General features: G+C 36.0%; 1 protein-coding gene across 4 annotated transcripts in view; it reads right to left on the reverse strand.

Annotated features, from left to right (window-relative positions):
- Positions 1–8,060, reverse strand: part of pdlim5a (PDZ and LIM domain 5a) — a 75,838-nt gene extending 67,778 nt beyond the window's left edge. For 3 of the 4 annotated variants that reach the window (XM_065251017.1, XM_065251016.1, XM_065251014.1), the window contains exon 1: positions 1,533–1,686. The gene's annotated coding sequence lies outside the window, so the exon portion shown is untranslated. Of the gene's footprint in view, positions 1–1,532; positions 1,687–7,959 lie in introns of those variants that run through there. The other variant, XM_065251015.1, reaches the window with a different exon arrangement.
- Positions 8,061–10,121: the final 2,061 nt, after the last annotated feature.

The following is a 10,121-nucleotide window of genomic DNA, read 5'->3' on the forward strand; positions in this document are numbered from 1 at the left end:
TTTCTGTAATCACATCACTACTAGAGCAAGCTCCTGAATGGTTAACGCGGCGTGTTTTTCCGCCAAAGTTCAAATTTTTCAACTCACGCATTTTTCCTGCGGCAACGCTCAATTTACTGTGCCACGCTAAATGCCTCATTCGCGCCGCGAGACCCCCAGAAGCGTGTCAACGCGTCTTCACATTGAGTTAACATTGAAATCACTCGCGCTTGACGCCTCTACCGCGGATGATGTGAACACAGCATACGAAAGAAGAAACAATCAGCCTGATCTCACAAAAAATCTTACATATTTTACGAGTTGGCTAATTCGTATCAAATCATACGAAGTTAATCATGCAAAATCGTACGATGCTCATGAAAAAACAACAACAACGAAACCGAACCACTAACCCCGCCTCTACCCCAACGTCACAGGGGTCAAGGCAAATCGTACCAAAACTTACGAATGTGGTCGTATGAATTAATACGAATTAGCCAACTCGTAAAATATGTACAAATTCTCGTAAGATGGCGTTGAAACAATCGTGTTTGAGGCTCACGATATGCCATTACCATGTACACAACTCTTTTATTTATCTATATCAACATAAATACAGTTTTACATTCTACGGCACATTTAAGTCTCCCTTTGTCTCAGATATTTCTCCGTCATCTCAAAAATCAAACAGAAAATCTCACAATTTTTTCCATTTGAGTTTTCTAAGAGATCTCTGTGTCACAAACGGTGATTAGATTTGTCTGCAATCATCAGTCAATATTATTATTGATTAACAAAAAAAAATTCTCATCAAATTTACACAGATTATTTTATCTATATAATATACAATAATTGTACAGTTTCATATACTTAATGTATATTAACAATACGGCTGTCAAAATGATTAAATAATCGCCTTATCGCAATTGTTTGACCTCATTGCAATGATTTCAGATCACCGCAATGATTGCACACCTCTCTAAAACACAAGGGGGAGCTGCAGCGCCTGATAAATGAGACATTATCAGATTACTTTAAAATATGTGTTATGTGAATTAATACTTACTGCCAGGTAAACGTTGCAAAATATTTAATTTAAATAATCACAACAATGTGTGAAAATTATTTCATAAACAAACAAAAAAAGTATGAGAATTAAATGTCAAAGCAATAAAACAGACAATTAATCATCATAATCGCCACAATTTATTAGACAATTAACCGTCAGACAAATTTCATAACCGTGGCAGCCCTAATGAACAAATGTCACATTTGTTTTTAATTTTATTTCTCTTAAGCAATTTTAGGAGAAACATCTAGGACTAAGATGATTCTTAAATGAAACACAAATGAGAACTCCATCAAATGTCCAAACATCTAAGCAATAAAATTTTCCTCTTGGTCTCATGTTTTATCAATGCACAAAGTTATTATACATCCACCAAAGCTAAACAATGCCATTTAATATTAACATATCAAAAGCAAACATGCATATTTAAATCAGAACATTATAGAAACAGCAAAATGATTTACAGTAAATAAATTAAATTTACCTTTAGAAATGCAACACTTTTGACAATAACACACCAAAACTTGTGACAGACAGCAGATCTAAAGGTTCAGACACATAAACTGACCCTCACAGAGGCAGATTGTCCATTTATACCCACATATCAAGTGGTGTGTGTTTATTGGGGGTTGGGAGGAGGGGGTGCTAGGCTTACACCCTGATATTTTGGGAACAGACCCTCATCAGGCCGCCCAACATTAAGGAGGACCCATCATAATGCCACTAGAATCTAAAACAAAGGTTTGGGATTAGATGAACAGGCGTTGGATTCTTTCACAGGGCACAGTCGATATTAAAACGCCAGCTCATATTTTCCAGTTGTTTACCGTGGAAAAATAAACAGGGCTACTGCAAACAAAGAGTGCAGAGGAAATCTGTACTTAATCTATGTCTGTCATCATGCATTATCTACAACAATCCAAAGAAATATTAAGTAATTCATCCACGCATAAGTAATGCCAAGAGAGAAACAAACATTGATGTCCGTGTGAAACTATGGGGACGTTTATTGGCACGTGGCCTTTTACAACAGCAGAAGCGTCATGAAGAGTCAAGTGTGGGGAGGGAAAGGATGCAACTTTAGATCTGGACAACAGACAGGTGAGTTCATCAATTATATTCTTACACAATCCAGATTTCCATAGAGAGAAGATACATATACAAAATAAAACCCATCACTTTTCACATGGTTCCTTTTGAAAAGGGCACATATTATGCCCACTTTTACAATAAGCCTCAGGATGTGTCTAGAATGTGTCTGTGAAGTTTCAGCTAAAAATACCTCACAGATCATGTGTCATATCATGTCCAAAATATGCCTATTTGAGTGGAAGCAAAAAAAGCGCCATTTTCATACCTGTACCTTAGTACAGTCTGAATAAAGTCTGGGACAATAGTATATTTTGCGGTATTATCGCTAAAATATGCTAACAAACACATTTAGAAAAGCTTTCAAGTAAAATGAACCAGTCAGTCGGTGGCTGTGGGCGGATCTTTGTTTGTGTGACGTCACATTCACAAGAGAATCAAAGCAGCATGTATAATGAGACTGCTTTGGGTTAATTGGGATTAAAAAAGGAGAGGGTGGATTTTTTTATTGTATGGTGGTTGTGTTCACACACTGCAAACACACATTTATGTCAAAACACCTCGTAAAAGTAGATTTCACATAATGTGCGCATTTAAAGGGATAATTCATACAAAAACAAAAACGTTGTTATTATTTGCTCACAATCACGTCATTTGAACCCACAATATCTTTCTTTGTTCTTTAGAATGCAAATACAGATTTCTTTTGTGCTTTCTGGTTACTATGAGAGTGGATGGTGACCACCTACTCTCATACTGTAGTAACCAAATAATAACCCTTCAAGTTTCAAAATGACCTGTGTGTTAAACATATAACTCCAATGGACTTGTGTCATATATTTTAAAGGAAAACACCACAGTTTTTCAAAATTTACTATGTTCTTACCTCAACTTAGACAAATTATTATACATACCTCTTTTTTCAAAGCATGCACTTAATTTTTGTACAGCATGTCGTGAATGTGTTAGCATTTAGCCTAGCCCCATTCATTCCTTAGGATCCAAACAGGGATGAATTTAGAAGCCACTAAACACTTCCAAGTTTTCCCTATTTAAAGACATGAGTAGTTACACGAGTAAGTAAGGTGGCACTAGGGTTGCCGCGGTGACAGAATTTTCTCACCGGTTAATCGGCGCGTCACAAACCCGGTGATCCCGGTTTCACCGGGTGGGAGGGGCTTATAAATGCGCATGCAGACGTACACATTTTACTTTCACTTTTGAATTACGCAACTGTTTAAATGCAGTGCTTGCGTACGCTGCGTTAAATCGCGTATGCATTTGTGTGCAATGCGAGTGCAACAGCTGGTTTAATTAAGTGCTTAAGTCAATGTGCCCATGTAATTCTCACAGAACCCCTCAGTCCCAAGCAGAGCAACCGGCTACTTCTCCATAAAGCGCTGCTTGAATGATGGCTTTATTATTTTTCTTGATGAAAAACACCAGAACAAAACGATCTCGGTTATATTAAACATCATTTATGTATATTATGACAAAAACGAGTAAGCACGCGGCTTCTGCCTTCGTCTGTTCAGTCAGCTCGCCTCGCAAACTCTGACAGGAATAAATGAAATCTGACACCTGCTGCTCTCTGTGATGTGACGCGCGTTCAGCTCCGCTAAATTCACTCAGCAGACACTTTCAGTTGTAAGTGTTTGCTCTCTCTAACGAAACTAAATGATGCAATTACACGAAAATATCAAAACGACGGTGAAAGACGGTGTCGCGGTGGGCAAGTGATCTAACCGGTGAGAGGCTGAAGCACCGGTTATCACCGTTTCACCGACCATCGCGGCAAGCCTAGGTGGCACAAAATAAAAGTGTCGATTTTTAAGCGGATAAAAATAGCACTTCGTTTTCGAAGTCAAGAGTGAAGGATTTTACTGCGCCAAAGTCGAAGTGCTGCAAACTAAGTGCTCTTCCACCATACAATGTAGTTCTTATTTTTATCCGCTTAAAAAACGTCACGTTTTTTTGGGGGGCCAAAATACTTACTCATGTAACAGTCTTTAAATAATTTTTGATGATTTCTAAATTCATCCTTGTTTGGATCCTAAGGAATGAATGGGGCTAGGCTAAATGCTAACACATTCACATCACGCTGTACAAAGATTAAGTTCATGCATTGAAGAAAGATAGGTATGTATTAATTCGTCTAAGTTGAGGTTAGAACATAGTTAAATATTAAAAAACTGTGGTGTTTTCCTTTAAGTGTTTGAAGACATTTACTGCTCTACTTTCTTCTTGTGATTCGCTGTTGTTTCAGTTGTTATATATTATGTAAAAGTGACCATCCTAAAACTGCCAAAACATCAGTTCAAACACAGAGAAAAGAAGCCCAGGCCAAGACTTGTGTCAAATAATGGATTGTATTTTACAACAAACTCTTTTGTATGCCATCTGGACACTTAAAATATATGGCACAAGTCGAGTGGAGTTATTTGTTTAACATTGTCACGTTCTTTTAAAGCTTGAAGAAGTGGTCACCATCCACTCCCATAGTAACCAGAAATCCCAAAGCAACACTTTAAAAAAAATCTGCGTTTGGGTTCTTCAGAACAGAGAAATACACTAGGAGATCAAACGCCATAATGATGAGTATTTAACAACAAAGTTTATCTTTTTGCTATTCCTTTAACCACAAGCACACACAAGCACACATACACCAATGAAACCCATCTTGTGGACAAAAGTGAAGCAATATACAATAAAAAATTGAGTATTAGTGACATATAATAAATGATGCAGACACACACACACACACAATAGAGCATGGCCTCATGAATGGCAGCAGTAGCTTTAGGCTTCAGTAGAAACAGCTGAGACCAAAGAAAGGACAATACATGTTTGTGTGTGTGTTCATAAAAGCTGTCAGATTAAAAGCCTCTTTGATTTTCTCAGACAACACAGCCTTCAGTTATAGATCTAGTCACTATACTGGAGAGCTGGAGATAACAGATTGTTGTTTTATTTGTCTGGTTATAGCAGCACTAAAGATTATCTGATTTATTCACCATTACAATAAGATTTAACTTTAATAACATTAACCACATACAATGTGTGTGAGTTTATAAGAGATCTGCAGGCCGAGTCTATCAAAGTATAATGTCCACAAAATATTTAGATTCTGATCTCATATTTCTTTGTAAATCCACACACAGTAAAGCATTAAAGTGCATAACTAAATGCAAATATAACACAGAGACATTCTGGTTGTCGAGCTATACGGGACACTAATCTAATTTAATCCCAATCTGTCTGCACACTATTACACCAGACTAGCAGTTCATTCAGTGCTTAAATATTATAAATGCTCACTCTAAGACCATCAAGATAACATCATTTCAGACTAGAGCAAATTATAAACAAGCAATCTCAGAACTATTTAATTTCATACGTATTTTACAAAGTGGCTAATTTATATGTATTCATACGACCACATTCATACAGAATTGTTCAATTTGCTTTTGGCATAACGTTCGGGTTAGGCGCAGGTTTTCGTTATTTAAAAAAAAAATGATAATCATACATTTTTGTACAATTCACTTTGTACAAATTAGCAAACTCATAAAATGCATACAAATTCAAGTTGAATTTTTTTGTTCTCAAAGAATAAGGTTTAAATATCAGTAATTTATACATGTATATGGGTAATTGATACTGTTGAAATATATTTAATCTCGTGAGTTTACTGTGTGGGGATAAGTATGGAGCTAGAAGAGTCTCAATAAAGATAAATGCACACACTACATTCACATATGCACACACAGGATTCATAAATACACACACAGGATACACAAATGCACACAAAATTCACAAATGCACACACAAAATTTAAGAAGCACAGAAGATTCACAAATGCACACAAAATTCAGAAATGCACACAAAATTCATAAATACACAACCAATTCAGAAATGCAAACAACATTTACAAATGCACTCAAGATTCACAAATGCACAGGACAAGATTCAGAAATGTATTTCTGATGCACACACAAATATATCTTGATTTACAAACTGTTTTTGGTCTGTGAACTTTACTGCATTTGTGTGTGAATTTTGAGACTCCCCTGACTTGGCTCGACACACAAATGCCTTTTTTTAAACAGGGAATGATCTGCAACCAATTAGATATCTCCCTTGTTTTAGCCAATCACAAGAATGCACCCCACGTGGGGGATTGTTTACTTATAAGCCAATCACATGACCTTTAAGCTGGTTTGCCAACCGCCAATAAAACCGAAGAAGAAGAATTTTACACAGCGTGATATGCACGTGGTGCGGGCGCGAGCTAACGTTAGCGCGGTGGAGTTCTGTCTGTCAGTTGGTTGGTTGAGACCTCAACATGGCTTTTGGCAACCACAGGGGAGCGGTATGTAGAACTTAAAGTGTTTAGCTAGTTATCTCCTTGTTATAATCGCCAAAAGCCTCCATTACAACTATCCATTTGTGCTTATTTTTGTGCGTTTCGGACGTATGTTTGGACACCAAATACAGATAATCGTGATTACATTATCAATGTGAATAATCTGCAATTATTCTCAACCAACCAACTGACAGGCAGAACTTCACCGCGCTAACGTTAGCTCGCGCCCGCACCACGTGCATATCACACTGTGTAAACTTCTTCTTTTTCGGTTTTATTGGCGGTTGGCAAGCTTAAAGGTCATGTGATTGGCTTATAAGTAAACAATCCCCCACGTGGGGTGCGTTCTTGTGATTGGCTAAAACAAGGGAGATATCTAATTGGTTGCAGATCATTCCCTGTTTAAAAAAAGGCATTTGTGTGTCGAGCCAAGTCAGGGGAGTCTCAAAATTCACACACAAATGCAGTAAAGTTCACAGACCAAAAACAGTTTGTAAATCAAGATATATTTGTGTGTGCATCAGAAATACATTTCTGAATCTTGTCCTGTGCATTTGTGAATCTTGAGTGCATTTGTAAATGTTGTTTGCATTTCTGAATTGGTTGTGTATTTATACATTTTGTGTGCATTTCTGAATTTTGTGTGCATTTGTGAATCTTCTGTGCTTCTTAAATTTTGTGTGTGCATTTGTGAATTTTGTGTGCATTTGTGGATCCTGCGTGTGTATTTATGAATCCTGTGTGTGCATATGTGAATGTAGTGTGTGCATTTATCTTTATTGAGACTCTTCTAGCTCCATAATAAGAGGGGGTAAGGGGGTACACACCCGCCCTAACTTGCATTAAACATATGACATCCCCCCACTGTCCATATGGGGCCACGAGCAATTCAACATCCCGGTACCAAATGTAAATTACTTTCACTATACAATGAAACACATGTCCTAATGTTTATTAGCAATGTTTGAAAACATGCACTTTATAATGTAAATAAAATACTGTTTGTCAATACACAATGACTACAGAGCATCTACTTCAATTGAAAGCAATCTGATTATTAATCAAACCTAACACCATGAACAGATGAAAAACTGATATATTGTTTAGATTAGGGGCAACTTGTCACAAGGAGAAGATGTCAATCACAACATATATATAAATATATATATATATATATGATAAACAAAACATATTCCTATAGGACACTATTGAACTTACAATATTAGGTTTCTTGTAGTTTAGTGCATCAGTCACGATTTAAATTCCATTTTAATGCGTGCATTTGTTATGAAAAGACACTTTTCCATAGTTTTTTCATAGCATTTCTCTCTCATTTCTGTCAAGTCAGTGCCAATAAAGAAAACTTATATGGCATTAATCGATTGCCACGACAAAGCATTTGAATTAAAACACTTTCTTAATACTTTCTTATCTCATGCAATGATCGTACACGTACCTGTGTGTAAAAAGCTGCAGGATGAGTTGCGTCCCGTCTGTGTCTGCTCTCCTCCGATGGGACGCGCGGGGTAAATATCTTTCCCCGGCCGCTGACGTCATGAGGACACGAGTCGGACCCATGCCAAAACAATAGATTGCAACAAAGATCCACACACCCCCTGACGGTGCCTGTATGTTAATCTAATTAATTCTTTAAATATAGAAAAAGTATTTAAAATAAATAAAAAATGTTTAATATGTTAAATATTCTTAAACAAGTGTAATATAAAAATGAGAAGAGACATCATGATCTAATTACAAATGACTTGCATATGTGTAAGCTCATGTAGTCAAGTTGTTTTAATAAAAGTAAACATTTTTCACCTTAATAAATAAATGGTCTTAAAATGTTATTTTAAAACGACCAAACTGTGTTTGCTGATCTCAGATTTAAAATGTAATGAATTAATAAAAGAGCACGATACGTCATGTATGAGACAAAAAGTTCCTATGTGTAATGTTGATAGTACCGCCAAACTGAATTACGTCGAAATGCATTGACTGTAATGATGCTGTCCAGCTTTCCTCTCCATCCCTCATTTGGCAGCTTTTAGAAAGAGCAAAGAGTGTTTAAACAATCCAATATGTTATACAGAGATTGCCAACCCCTACAGAGATGCTAAAAGCATGCACATTGATGTTAATGGCTGATAAGTAGGATTTAGTGTAAACACAGAACAGCACCAGGAATCTATTATTAGCAGAGAATATGGATCAATACTCGTGCTATCTAGTTTAATCTAGTCTATTTTCCTAAGAGCTTAATGTAGCTGCATGATTGAACACATCTGTTTAATGTACTCATAAGAGTCAAACTGTTTAGAAATCAATGTGCTCAAAACTAAATCTCTCTGAAGAAAATGTGTTATTTATATTATGGGAGGTGAAAGAGAGACCAGTAAGTGATAATATTTACTGTACTACATAACTGACATGGGGGGGATGTTCTTGCACGTGAACTGATAGGCGGCCCCTGCATGTGTATAATGATGACAAGTGTATAGCGCCCTCTTTCGGATCAAGTTATGAGGAACAAAGCTCTATCTTTAAAAACTTGGCATTTTACATAAGCGGAGTATAAAGTATGACGTGAAACTCTATTGAGTAAGTAAATAAAAAGATTAATTAAATAAAACACTAAATCAAGATTAATCCTACCAAAATAAAAGTTACAATAAAATGAGTTGGTGTTATATTTAGTGGTCGACCGATATGGGGTTCATATTTACTTAAATTAAAAATAGCTTCCTAGTTTTGTCCTGACCTGACGCTACTACAATTTGTGTAAAACAATAATTGTTAAATAATAATAATAATAATAATAAACTTACCCTCCCGCTTTGTTTTGAAACAGATGTGTGACGTCACTTCCTGTTGTATCTCACGACTGTGGCCGTCGCATTTGTAGGTCGCATACGCAATCATACGGATACGACTGTCTTTTTCCAGAACATAAACAATTATAAAGTTGACTATTATTTTTAGTTAATCGTAAATTGTTGAAATATGCTTATGACTTGCGAATGTAATGCTCAGTTAACATAAATAAACCAAGCTTGATGACGTATGCAGCCTGCATATGCGACCTCCGGAGCATGCAGCCTTCCGTTTTGAGAAACGGCCTACATCGCTTTGGATAAAAGCGCATGCGCACAAATGTAAAAGTACTTTTAAAGTCAACAAATTGCACAATACCTTTAGAAAATATAAAATAGTACATACATTTAATTGTTAGATGTGGTGCATTGAATTGATACAGACCAAAATTAAAATGTATAAGGTTATGCTAAATTAATTTAAATCTTTTTTAGATTAAATGGCTATTGTTCTTTTATCATTTAGAACAAAAGTCTTTACTTCTTTTTTTATATTTACCATATAAAGTTTTACTTGCACAAAAGGTGACACTTTCTAGTCTCTAAAAAGAAACAAATCAGCTGACTTACAGTATGTTGGTGAAAACACACATCTATGTATGTCTACTAACAGAATAGCATTCCAATAGATATTTATACACTCTTCAAGTTTTTTTACAGGTGAATACATTTTTTCATCTCAGAGGCTTTTTAAAACTATTAATCAGAAACCATTTCTCACTTCACTATCTATAGACTCATTTTA

Source organism: Paramisgurnus dabryanus, chromosome 5 (assembly GCF_030506205.2).
Source record: "Paramisgurnus dabryanus chromosome 5, PD_genome_1.1, whole genome shotgun sequence".
NCBI classification, from domain to species: domain Eukaryota; kingdom Metazoa; phylum Chordata; class Actinopteri; order Cypriniformes; family Cobitidae; genus Paramisgurnus; species Paramisgurnus dabryanus.